The sequence below is a fragment of the Nicotiana sylvestris genome, chromosome 12 (genome assembly GCF_000393655.2).
Source record: "Nicotiana sylvestris chromosome 12, ASM39365v2, whole genome shotgun sequence".
NCBI classification, from domain to species: Eukaryota; Viridiplantae; Streptophyta; class Magnoliopsida; order Solanales; family Solanaceae; genus Nicotiana; species Nicotiana sylvestris.
In genome coordinates this window covers 127800270-127814665 of record NC_091068.1, presented here as the reverse complement: position 1 = coordinate 127814665, position 14396 = coordinate 127800270, and the positions used below count along the sequence as shown (strand labels likewise).

Sequence of the window (14396 nt, the reverse complement as noted above, 5' to 3'; positions counted from 1 at the left end):
GCACTTGTAAGGACTATCATCATTCTGAAAATCAGTCCGGAAATGACTCATCTTATCGACCCTGGGTATAACCTGCTTCCTACCAGCTTGTCTCATAACTCAGAGAGGGATGTAAGGGTATGTTCCTCTCAGCCCAATCAATATCAAGAAAGGTGCATCTCGGGATCGGGCGATGAACTCCTCGGTTGGGAACCACTCGAACATCCATTGGACCTATTCTTCAGCCAGATTATCAAACAGCTCAACCTATCCTTTGGCATCCTCCGGTTGAGCGAACATATCGGGGACGTAATTCATTTGCTTCGGATGATGGAAAGCGATGTGATCATCCCTGTCCCTTCGCTGAATCTCTTGTCGGTATTCGCCTCTATGGAGATGTTCCATGAACGAGAGTTGAAGTAATAAATTGCAGCCTTCGAAGTGTTTTGCTCATCGTTGACACTTCTCCAAGACTCGATATATGTCGGCAATGATCATGGGCACGATGTTGAATGACTGCCCACTAATCCCTTCCATTAAGGTCATAGTTACCATAGCCATCCTGGTGTGGATTGTTGCTTTCTTTATCGGAAACACGATCAGCCCCATAAAACAAAACATGAATACGAAGACCCTTTGGTGGATGTGCCCTAATGATGTGATGGAAAACTCGTCAGGGCAGGTACGGTAAGATTTTCTGTGACTGTACCTTTCATATAAATAGTCAAAAAGGATGTAGGACTCCTTCATATATGTCAATTCCGGATTCTTCTTTAAACCCATCATTTTGAGAAAGCCCCTGCCCTTGCGGTCCTTAGGCATCAGCAGACCCAGAGTTTCCCATATTAGATCGGCTAATCCTCCTATCTCCTCTAGCAAGGGTGTCATTTCAATGTCCCCAAAGCGGAACACAACCCTTTCACAATCCCAAAATAGTGTGGCAGCTTCTATGATCTTGTTATTGGGTTGGATTTCCAGGAGGGAAGGCAGATTTCTCAAATATTTTCGGACAAGAGTTTGATCATTAGAGTGAAGATCTTTCCACCAGCTTAGTAGTCTTGGGTGGATGTTGGTGACCATGTCGAATCTAGGGACTTCGTGCCTCATATTTCTGCAAGACAAATAAGGTTAGGCCCTTACCCCCAGCAACAATTAGCATGAAGCATTTCGTTCTGCAAATAAATGCACAGAATGTGGTGATGACAGTTTGGGTTCAGGGAAACCCAGCGGACTTTGGACAAGGCTATCTTAAAGGATCATTATGCCACAACATAACTGACCCAGCTAGGTTTGACCATGATGCATGCACAATTTGAACAGAGTAAGGTTTCAATGGGGTTTTAGACTGGTACCCTTAAGCGGACAACTCGGGGGGAAGACACGGAACCGTCGACTGCACCGCTGATCGACTGGTTTTACCATAAATATGTCTTTCCGAATTTAGGGGGTGATAATATAGGAAGAGCGCAACCACTCATTATAAGCATTGCTATGGTATTTGTTTGGCACAAGTAGAGTATGATATTGAGCATGGTTATGCAATAATTAAAAGCATGTTGGCATGTATTTGCACGTTAAGAAAGTAGTTCCATAATTTAAAGCAGTAATAAAAGAAAGGAACAAAGGAGACAAGTCAGTTTTGCAGTTGAGAAAGAAATCGAATGCTTAAAGGAATTAAACAAGTAATTGCACATAAGGAGGTACAAATTCACAATAACAGTCTGAAATGGTAAAAGCCTAAATATCCCCAGCAGAGTCGCCATGCTGTTGCGCCCCCTTTTCCCCCTCTTATGCATCTGTAGATCGGGTTTATGACATTTTAGGACAACTCATTCCTTTTGGGAACTGGATTTTGCATTTGGAGAGTTGCCACCTAATGATTTAAGGTGCATTAGGACACCTATAAGGGTTCACTTCTATGTTCGTTTGATAACCAGAGATAGGGCAAGGACTTGAAATTATCCTAAGGGGAAGGTGTTAGGCACCCCTCGGGATCCACTAGTGTGGTTCCCGGTCAGACAGTTTCTTGTGAATTTGTGCAATTTAGCAAATAGACAAGTATAGGCTCAAATAATAAGGGATTTAAATTTAAATACACAAGAGTTTGAAATAACAATTAAAAGATGAATTTTGAAAAGGAGTTACAATTCTACATATACTTGAGGATATATAAAAGAAGGGGGTCCTAGGTTTAAATATAATATCACATTAATGCGATACCCGATATGACACTCCTCAAAAGAGGGGATACACATGGTTTTAGCGCACCGGTCATCATATCCATATATACTCTCCCCACCCTATTAAGGTATTAAAGCACGGATTGGTCTCGACCACTATTGCATGCTATTTCCCGTCCCATTCCTATCAGTCCCGGAGGAACTTAGGACTACTATTCTTAAAGGGGAAGGATATTAGGCTGACATTTTGGGTTTCAAAAGGTGAAAAAGCTAAGGCGGCATACAAAAACACATAGGACTACATATTAGGGAAAATATGTAAACAACCAAAAGGCTCATGTATGCCTCCTCAAACAAAGCACATAAATAACATGACTTAAACACAGTTAAGGTCTAAATTTAAAATACTAAGGCAAGGAGAATTTTAATCGATGAGGCAGACTAGTTTATTGCATAACTCAGATAAAAAGTCCGAATCAGGTCTGCCTGCTGGTTGTAGCAGTAACTGTCTAACAAAAGCGGGTTCTGATTTTATTTGTTATCACTTAAGGCTTGCCTAAGTGTTTGGGTGATATCCTATGAACATGGTATCTACTACTGATCCAGAACGTGACAAAGCAATAACAGTTTTAAACGAACGATTTGGATCCTTAGGCATGCTTTCTAACCGCGTTAAAGTAAAGAGTAAGGTTGTTTAAAACTGATTCAAAGTCAAACTGATTTTAAAATTGGTTTCAGGTCCTATAGGTAGGATATCTAATATTGCTCATTTTAATTCCTATAGACATGATATCTAGCTTGATCGAAAGAATGAAACAGGCAGGATTTACTTCCTATAGGCATGATTTCTACAAAAGGGGACTAATTTTTAACCTTACGGACATAATATCTGATTTTAGCTGTTTAGATCCTAAGAACATCGTGTCTAAGCGTGGCCATAACATGCAGAATTTTGAAATAAGTCCTATGGGCATATTATCTAAATGCTGAATTAGATGTGCAGAATTTAACAAATCCTATAGACAGGTTCTCTAAATGCATAGTTAAACATGCAGAAGACAAGTCCTATAGGCATGGCATATAAGAGTAGTAATAAACATGCAAAAATTTAAACAAGTCCTATAGGCATGTCTTCTACCCTTCTACAACTAAACATGCATAATTACCCATCCATTTTCACTAGCCAAACCCAATGTTTATTATAACTTATTACAGACCAAATAATGGATTGCGTCAGAAAAAATGTAAAGAAGAAGTTACAACCAGAGGAAGCCTAATTCTTGACTTCCTCTCTGAGTTATGGAATAAACCACCTCAAATGCCATTGTTTCAAAGACTTTCTCAAACTTGAGTGTGTCAAAGCTCCCTAAGGGTCTCAAGGGGACACCAGGAAGTGCTCACACCCAAGTTTGCATAACGAGATAGAGATGAGTGCAGTGTGGAAGGGCCAACCCTTATATGTCCAAGTTCAGAGGGAGCTCATGGGTCCCGAGGCAAGGCTTACATAAGAGGGGCAGAACCTAAGTCTAAGAGTATAATGGAAGTGCAGAAGTAGAGATTTGTTTAAAACTGGGTTGAGAATAGCAAGGGGGTAAGGGTAGTTTGGAAAACAGTAGTAATATAGCTAAAATTATACATCATCAGTAATTGCTCAAAGGGGGCAAGGGTTTGGGAATACATTGTAGGTAGCATATCACCCTAGGAGAGGTCAAATCTAGACATGCACAACAATAAGTGATGCTGGCATGCCCATAAACCAGCCAGAGGACACAACATATAGAGAGGATACGAAGCATATGATCCAGGGAGGGTCAGGTTTGGGTCATGCACAATAATTTATAATGCTGACATGCCCTCAAACCAACCAAGGAATACAAACACATAGGGGATATGAGGGTTTGGGATTCATAAGTCATCATGGGTGACTGATAGAGTTCAAACATTAGAAAAACATTAATTCAGAAGAGGAAGAGGTAGATCACATCATGCTTAATAATGGAACTCGATTAAACACAAGCACGAAACATGCAAGAGTGCAAGAAATAGTAAAGAAACATGTTGTTGTTGATGCTGAAGATTAATTAGAACATACCAGTTAAGAAGCAAATGCAAAAAGAAAGTAAGAAAATTTCCCACAACCTAGCCTTGACTTTCAGCCGGCTAGGTAAGGCAGCAACACAAGTAGTAACAGAGAAAAGAGAGAGAGAGAGAGAGAGAGAGAGAGAGAGAGAGAGAGAGAGTTTTGAGTGAAGTGTGTGTTCTGAACTCAAGTGTTCCTTTTTTTTTCTTGAAAGAAGAGGGGTGCAGAGTATTTATAGTTTTCGAAAACGAGTGAAGGAAAAGTAATAAGATACAAACATGAAGACAATCATTGGTCAGAATCAATTACATAAGTGTTTCCCTTTAATTAAGGAACCACTGTTTAATGGTAGTGACAGATTCAAAATAAGGAAAGAAAATCAATTTGTAAGCAGACTGATTGTTGTCATAAAAGGAGTAGTAAAACCATTAAGTAAGCAATCAAGTCTCAGTATAGAGATATGCTAATTTTGGGAAAGAAATCAGCAAGGTAAATATTACAGTAAAGGAAAAGAATTAATCAGCTTTGAACAGGCGAGTGAAATTAGGGTTCATAAAGGAAAAGCTTTAGAAATCAATCATAAGATGAAGATCAATCAATGAAGAAACTCCAGCATATAAATAGAGTGAACAAGACATCAGGCATGCGAGGACAAACCTATTGGCAAAAGAAACAGCATACAATAGCATCATGAATAAGCATACAGTTCAGTAGATAGTCAGGGCTCACACATATAGCCAAAGCAAAGAAGAGAGTCAAAAACGAGTAAAGGTCTCACAGTAACAAGTGAGGAAACCTCTTGAAAATGTTAGAGTTTCAACAACAATTAAGTTTAAAGGATAGTAAAACTCAGAATCAAATAACCACATAAAGAAAAGAGCCAGAAACAAAGAACTTTAATCGCATCACGTGCATGCTCAAACAAACAGTTCCAGGGCAAGAAGACCTAGGGTTTTCAGCAATAATCGAGTTTAAAAGATAGTAAACAGACAAGTCAAGCAAGAGTTTAAACAAACAAGCACACATCTAACAAACATCTTCAGGACTCGATTGAGACCCAAAAGAAATTAGGGTTTTCAACATGCTAACTCAGATAGAAGAACAACACGAGCAAAACATAGCAGAATCACAAATATGTTAAAATCAGAGAAGAAATTTTGAAATAACTTAAAAGAAAAACACTAATCGAAAAATTTGAGAGTCGTTTTGAAAGCAAAGATAAAGAAACTTCGAGAAAATGTTTAAAAGTTCAAGGTAATCACAGATCTAAAGTAGATTGGAAAGAAAGTTAAAAGATCTTAAAGATTAGGGTTTCGAAAAATACAGAAAAAGTGGGAAAGGCCCTGAAAGTTATCGATATATCCAGGAGAGTCAAGGTTCTGACTCGAACGGCCATGGTTGGCCGGAGAAAAGGTCAAGGATGACCGGAGAAGAGCCATGAACTGAAATCGAACAAGGACTGGACCAGGATCCTTCAAGGTCTGGCCGTGAAACCACAAGAACAAATACATAGAAGCCATAGAAGGCTGGTACAGGTCTCAAATGACCATGGAAGGCCATGGATTAGGCAGATATCAGGGTGGGGTGAGAGGGCTGCGGCTAGGGTTCATGAGAGTTTTAGAGATAGTTGAGAGAGAAGGGGATTCAAGGGCGGCGGTAGGTGAGAAATGAATTAGGTTTAGGGGTTGGTTTAGGTTAAAAATGGTAAAGGGTAATGAGAACCGTTGATCTAAACGATCAATGGCTGGGTTTAGATCATCAGCTGGGATTAAAATGGTTAGGTAGGAAACCTAGGTTGGGTCATTTAAACGGGTAAAGGGTCGATTTAATTTGAAATTGGGTCGGGGTAAATTGGGTTCAAATTAGGCTGAAATTGAAATAAAATTTGGCTAGATTTTAAATAATCATTTTCCCCATTTATTTTATAAAAATAGCGAATTAAATTCTGGAATTAAATTGAAAGTACTTGAATATTTTATAACATATAATTATCAATTTAAAAATACTGGACTTAATTTTTATAAATGTAAACACAATTAAATCTTAAAAGAGGCTAATATTATAATTATATGCAATTTGACTTTAAAAATACTAAATAAATTTGTAAAAATATGCAAACATTATATTAGCTATATTTTGGCATAAATATGATAATCCAATAAATGAATCATCAAAATGCTAATTTTGAGAAATATTATTGGATTTTTTATGAATAAAAATAGGGAAATAAATTGGTTTAAAAATCTTTAAAAATTAAGAAAAAATAATAAAGCATTTGGACATACTTATATATGCACACATATGATATTTTGAAAGTATTTTGCATATTTAAAAATATATAGGGAAAAATTGGGTATCCACAGCTGTTTTGGGAGAGAAATCTGGTGGAGTAGAGGAGAGTGTAAAGAAAACAAGGGGAAGTGGGTCTGGCGAAGCCGCTGAAGGGCTTGTTCAACTTGGGAAAAATGTAGATGAACCTGTTTCATCTGTAGAGTAAACCCTCGCAGACTTACTGAAGAGAGTGACTGAAAGTTATAATCCAAAGAAGAAAGGGAGTTCAAAGGCTAAAACCTCTGGCATTGCTAGAGCAAACAAGAAAAGGAAGGTTGCTCCTTCTGTTACTGTTGAAATTCCTTCCACAAGAGAAAGAGCCACAAGAAGTCAGCTAAAGCAGAATGAGGTAGAACGGCAGAAAGCCTTAGAAGAAAGTAGAAGAAAAACATTTGCTAAGGGAAATAAGACGATGGATGAGCCTATTGAGGTTGTTGACAGAGATGAGATGGACCTGGTCCTTTGAGATGAAGATGAGACTAAAGAAGTCGAGGTTCTGACTCCCAAACCCTAGAAAGCCAATACTTCCACTAAAAAGTCTGTTTCAGAGTCAAAGTCTGCTGAACCATCCACCTTGGCAAAAAGAACAAGGTCCGCTGTGAAGTCAAAACAAGTGAAAATGGTTGAGGAAGAAGAATGGAGTGGAGAGGAAGAAGATGATTCTGAGAAAACAAGATGGCCAAGTTTGGCAAGAGGACTATTTTGAAAGGAAGACTCCTTAAAGACTTGGAGGAGCAAGGAATGGTGTTGCTATTGGAGAAGTTGGAGTTGCAAGGCTGGAAGGACATGGTCCACTAGATGGATGGCAGGTTGGCCAGGAATGAAATTGTTGAGTTTATAGCAAATGATGAGGTGAAAAATGGAAGGGTTACCAGTATGGTAAAAGTAGTGCAAATCTCTTTCGATGTGAAGAAGTTGGGAGAAATTTTGGGTTTACCTGCTGAGGGGTACAATGACTATAAAAAGCTCAAGTGGCCAAGCCTAGAAAATCTTCCTACTGCCCTGGCCATTACCAGAAAATTCAGTGACAATGAGGAGGAAATTGAGCCCAAGGCTGTGTAAAAGAGTGAGATGAAGCCACCCCACAAGGTACTGTTCGAATTTGTCAACAAATGTGTTCTGCCAAGGCAGGAAAGGAGGCACATTGCAAACTTCATGGACTTGGTTCTGATGGAGTGTTTGGATAGTGGGAGGCAGATTAATTAGCCTGGATTTATTATCCAGCTTCTTGATAGGGTTATAAATGGCACCAAGACTCATGCCATTTCCTATGGCTTCATTCTCACAGCTGTGCTTGCACATTTTAAGGTACCTATGAAGAAATGAGAGGTTAGTACAAGCAAGGAACATTTTGGGACAAATACTCTGCTTGCTTGTGACTATGAAGTCCATGCCACTCATAAATAACCTGGTTCATCCAAGAAGGTATCAGTGAATAGCAAGGTTCGAGCCTTGGTGCAAGAAAGTGGGGCTAAAGATGCTGAGATTGAGAGGCTGAAAAAGAGGTTGGCTGAGGTGGAGACTAAGAGAGATGCTCTCAGAACTGAGTTGGCAAGAGAAAAGGAGACGAATGATAGCATTCTTCAGGTGCTGAAACTCCTCCAAGCCAAAAACCAAGCACCCGGTCCTTCCCATCCCTAAGCCTCCTAGCCTAGTGTAGATCAACCAGTGACCCAATTCGGGATTTTTTTGTTTCTTTTGCTCATGCTTCTAGTGTGTTTATTTCTTTTTATGCTTTGTGGTAGGATCTTATCAATCATCAATGAAATTCATTGTCTTTTGCTCTAACTGTTTGTTTATATTTCTTTGATGGTTAATATCCTTAGCATGATATATGATGATTAATCCATGTTTGCATTTGAAGTACCCCAGTGGCCATGAGTAAGTCTTAAAATCTGATTATCTTACATATTTATGCAATTTATCGATGATGCCAAAAGGAGAAAAAAGGTTATGCTTTTGAACAGTGATGTTTATAACCTAATGAACCTGGTCCTTGATGATAAGTGAAAAAAGGTAAAATGTTCTTACATTGTGTTGATGTTGAACTGAGTTGAAACATGGCCTAAGCTTATGTGTTGATGTTGAGCTGAGTTGAAACAGAGCCTAAGCTTATGAAAGCACAGAGTTTGTCATCATCAAAAGGGGGGAATTTGTTGGCCCAAGTGAAGGTTATTTTGAAGATCGACAAAAGAAGCTCTAGCATGAACCGGGTCCATCCCTTATGGGCATAAAGATGGGCAGATTCAAGCAAGTGGGATGCACTTGAAGGAGATAAGCTTAACTTGGTATATTTGATATATTCTGATCGAAAAGGTTGCATAATTGATAAGGAGAATGACTCCCTACTCAAAGAGAACACTATCCAAGATAAGGAAGGAGTTAGAGGTTGAAGTTAACTAGAACTCTTCCATCAAGGAAGAGTAGCATTAGAACTCTAGTTATTTCTTAATCTACTAACTCTATATATTGCAGGATGTTCTCATTTTACAGGTTCGCACAAAAGCTGAAATTAAACATGAGTTGAGAGCAAAATAGCGAGGCATTTTGCAAGCAATTCTTGTGTGATTCAAGTGTGTGAACCTGAAGCTACATGAACCAGATAGAAGAACCAGTTCCAAGTGTCTGTCTTTTATCCTAGCTCAATTGTAGTAAGTGTTTTCATATTGTACCTTTCAGCTTAATCTAGAGGCAATTGTAATAAGTACTCAGAGTATTCAAGTTAGAGTTAACTTGAAGTTGTCGCAACAGTTAGAGGCTATTTGCCATAACGAAATTAGAGTTAATCCTAGGTTTACAAAAGTGTTTTTTAAATGTAGTTTTTGGCTCAGTGATTTAGTGAAGAGTTTGGGAAAATCCTACTGAGAAGTAGGCCGTGATTTTTTCACTTTTTGAGCCAGGTGTTTTCTACATAAAATACTTGTATTCTTTATTTTCCGCATTTACTATTTCAGCAATAGTAGGTTAAGGAACACTTAGAAAAACCAGGTCCTTCCATAATCAGTTTAAACGAAAAATTGAACACCACACAAATCATTCCTCTTGTATGTATTGAACTATAAAACATGAATCATGATTGCATGTACTTGCGCAAATGTTTTGACTTCTATGTGGAACTATGAAGGAAGAGCTGCTGAGCTGGAAAGAAACTGTAGTTATTAACAGTAAAATAGCTACCTTGGCCCAAAGAATTGATTGCATTTCTGAAGAAACACTCTTAAGATAGTCAAATTGTTCAACTGAGCTAAAGCTCATATTAGACCACGTAGTGAATGGAAGAGAATAAATGGGAACATTCCAAAAATGGAGTGGAATTGAGGAACAGAAGAGGCTGTGGGATAAGGGGACAGCTATGAATACAGCAAATATGTTCCTATCATAGCAACTTAGCAATGAATATAATATCTCTCCCAATTCTCAAGTGCATTGTACCAAGCTAATTTTTTATATATCTGCACTTGTAAATGCCCCGTTTCTAGTGTGCTTACCATTCAAATTCTTTACTAGCCAATAAGGGAACATCTTTGGTGAACAGTACTTCAACAGTCATTTTCTCCTTCATAACTTTCTGTGGTTGTTACCTTAGCCACGGTTTGCATACACATTGTATGGTAGTATACAATAAAATTCAAGAAATACAGCTCCCAACACAAGTATCTAATTAAGCAGAGAGATATCTGTATTTCCATTTGTTTTATGTGGGGAGAGGGGAAATGGATAAGGTAGGTAAAAAATTAGCGGCATTCGGTGCTTACACCAGATCAATAAATTCAAGACATATATTGTCATACACATGTTGAAATTCACCATGGTTTATGAGATATATAATCTCACTTTAACTTTTAAGTGCTAAAATTAAATTGTTTGATTTGAAACATCGAGAACAAGTAAGTATTCATCAAGTAAGGATTAGTAAATGAGGGTATTGGTTCAATAGTAAAAGCAGAATGCACCAATGTGTGGAGTTGGGTGCACATCACGAGTTCGAATCGTGCATTAGACAAGGCTTAGCATTTAAGTAGAGAAGTGTAAACGAGCAACCCCATTATCCTTTGAAATTCGACATCACGCGCCAACTTGCTTTTGAGAATCAGTTATAAAGAAAAAACAAACCAAAAAGAGAAAGAAAAAGACAAAGGAATTTATGAGACAATTCAATTTTCAATCGATAATCACTGCACAAAAATGGTGTCAAAATGAAAATATAAAGTGGACAAAGTAGGAATGTTTACTGGCAAGTGGCAATCCATGTTACCTAAAACCCTTTCAACAGTGACATCTCTGGTGTGTCCCTTTGTGGGGAGGACAAAGTGGATAACCCTAAAATGGCTTGTCAAATGAGAAAATAAAAAAGGCTGCCACAGCAGTCAGACACTATATATATGAGATTCCAATTCAGCTGAAAATGTCACCTAAAGCTTTCTCAATAGAGAAACAAGGACTTGAACTTTTCAGCACATTAGAAGAATAAGAATGAGCAAGAAAAGCCAAAAAACAAAAGCGATATGTTGGGGCTATTATTTTGCCAGGGTTAAGCAGATCATAAAGCTTGTTGACAATATGTTTCTCCACAACATCAGCAACTGGAAGAAAAGGAAAGCTCAAGTTACAACTACCATAAAGAAAGGGCACTTCTCGGTGCTCGCTCTGGGGGTGAACACAGAGCCAAGGAAATTTTCGCTCGCTCTAGATTTTCTTTCTCATCCTGCTTTTATCAAGTTACTAGAAGAAGCAGAAAGAGAATTTGGATATTACCAGCAAGGTGTGATAGTCATACCGTGTGAAGCTAGTGAGATCCAAAGACTTCTTTTACGCTGAGATCAACATATAATGCTGCAGTACATAAAGAGTTAAAAACAAAGTGTGCAACTAAATGAAAAATAGTTTTTAAAAAAAGTTACACAATAGTTGTTGGTTTCAGGCACCCAAAATGTAAAAATGTAAATATGATGACTACAGTGCACGTTGCATGTCTGTGAATTTATGCTGCATAATTGTTTCAAATAAACGAAATGCAAACACTGGCAAATACTTAGATGAAGCCAAATCATCAAGTCATGATTTGCAAATTTAATCCTCGGCCATATTAGCTATAAATCGAAATAAGGCTGCCACACCCTGTTTTTTCAGTAAGATGTGGTGGAAGCAAAATATTCATAGGAAAACGATATAGCTAACAGTAGATTACAGGAAATGAACACAGCTCTCTACCCTTCTGGCTTTACAAGAAAGAAACTTGGTATTTCATGTGTTGTGACCGCACAGCTGAATTTAGCCAATCCAACGGCGATGGCAGATTAGTTGCCTTGAGTTTTACAAATCAGCCAAGCAGCCAACTAAAGACAATCACTATAATTCTATATAATTAGCACAGTGAAATTAAGCAGTGTATTCTGAATGGAGATAAGACTACAAAGTGTCTCAGCAACGAAATCAACAAAAGTAATCAGTCAGCCAAGAATGACGGTGCATCATGCTTTGTGAACAACATAAGAAAAGACCCTCATACGAAGCATTTACGAGGAAGCAAGTGGTGGCAGACAAGGCTGGAACAAGATTTTACACAGGAAGAAAGTCTCTCATCTATAAAGAAAATAGTATATAATACAAGTGTAGAACTACAATTTTAGGGCCTGAAAACAGCAGCGAAAAATTAACATGATTGACATTGTCTATTTCTGCCGTAGCATATATCAGATGGAGTTCATAGCTTCATCTATTCTTATTCCTTTAATTATTACACTCCCAGTTTTGCTTCAAATTTGCATGGAGAAAAAGAATCCAGACGTCCACCTTCAAGAATACAAGATCCCATTGGAAATCCTTAATAGTTTCCATTTAAAATCATACTTCCTCCTGTTTCATTTGTTTGTTAGGGTAAGGGAACAAATCGGTCAATGGAGGTTAAACAACTAATGTCCAAAAATGCTTTGCCTACATCAGACTTCTTCATAGACGTGGGCCATTCACAGGAAAACTACATTTCGACCGACTTTTTACCTAGCCTAATCAATTGCTGACCTTTTCTAACAGAATATATGGAACAAACAATCAAGCTAGCCATTCTATGAACTAATTTACAACTGGGTCAACTCCTGCTGGTTTTCAATAGATTGTCTAAGTATCAACTCTGCTCTCCTCTTCTTGTCATTTTTCTCTTCGTCCCACCTGAACCCAGATGCTGTTCTCCCAGAACCATCTGGTCAGGAGGATTTTCTTCCACACCATTTCCTGTTTCAGAAGGATCATCCTTCAATGGCCTTTGCAGGAGAATAAATATCCGGCAAAGAAACATGGTTTTTGTCCGTTTCATTGGAAAGTTTAGCTGCGAGGGAAACTGCAGCCATGTCTTTTTCTCCAGCTTCTGAAGACACTGCAACAAATGCGTTTCCACTTGCATTAACACTTGATTCAATCCTAACATCATCTGGTTCATTGGAAGCTGATACCTCTGTTGAACCGTTGCACACCAATCGTTGCTGCAAATTCAACAAAGACCTTTCCGCCTTCCTTCGCTGCCTTGCTAACTTAACTTTATCAGTTCGGGGATCACAAGCTCTCTCGTTCCATGTAGAGGTGCCTACATAAGTATGCCGATCAGGAAATGCAGGCAGCAATAAAGGTATGTGCTTAAACGATGTAGTTTCATTCATTTGTATAAAACTGGGTATATTCCTTTTATCTTCAATCACTGGAAAACATGGAAGAGGTTGCGAAAATGGAATCTCTTGAGCTGATTTCACAAACTCAACAATCCCCTTAATAGTTCGAGAATCCAATCCACAATGTTTCACCTTTGATGCACCTGTGGACACACCCAAATCCCCTAATCCTTCTATTACATCAAAGACATTGACCTCTGTCCTCCCAACTAAAATAGTAAAGTTGCAGTCTTGCCTAAATCACAAAGGTACTTAACCGTAATATCAGCAAATGATTCAAGAGCTGATTCATTAAAGCCCTCAAATCCAATATTTTCGCATATCTGTGCAGCTGCAGTTCTCGATATTGCTCGACCAAAATCATCAGTACTAGCTCTTTCTTTCCTATCATCATAAACTGTATTCTCTTTTTCTTTTTCACTTTCCGCTTTACCTCCATTGTTCATATTCAAATTCTAAAATCATTTAGAACTTTTTTCCTCAAAAACCTTACCCTTCACCTCATCTCTGGCTTACTTATAAAACCACATCATAAAAAAAGGGGCAGCCCGGTGCACTAAGCTCCCCTATGTGCGGGGTCCGTGGAAGGGCCGGACCATAAGGGTCTATTGTACGCAGGCTTACGCTGCATTTCTGCAAGAGGCTGTTTTCACGGCTTCAACCCGTGATCTCTCACATGACAGACCACTGACAAAATCCCTAAAACTCAAAATGGACAAATCACAAACGCGCAATTCATGAACCCCTAAACACCAAGCTGCATAAGCGAGCAAAGGCAAAACTCTAGTGCATGTAAAAAAGTACACATATACACAGAGGTTACTCGAGGTTAGGTTTCTATGTGAATTTGTAATTGTGTACTTACAGCTAATTTTTAGCGACTTGGATTTGAGAATTCGCGCGCTTGACTAGTAAATTGAATTCCAAAAATGCAACAATTTTCGAAGAAAGAGATATAATTGCTGCAAATGGAAAGAGGGTTTATGCAGTAATTGTGATAAACCCTAACGAGGAAGAAGATGAAAAGGAACTTTTGAATGGAAATTGCAGTTTTGGTCATTTTAGTTATTGATGCATTTTGATTTTGGTCCTTGTGAAATTTTACTAACCAAATTTAATCATGCATTAACTAAAAAATTTGTTTCTATTCTTATACATAAAAAG

General features: G+C 38.3%; 1 pseudogene; it reads right to left on the bottom strand.

The window, feature by feature from the left end:
- Nucleotides 1-12149: 12149 nt before the first annotated feature.
- On the bottom strand, nucleotides 12150-14247 carry LOC104233372 (transcription initiation factor TFIID subunit 8-like; annotated as a pseudogene).
- Between the last annotated feature and the right edge of the window lie 149 nt (nucleotides 14248-14396).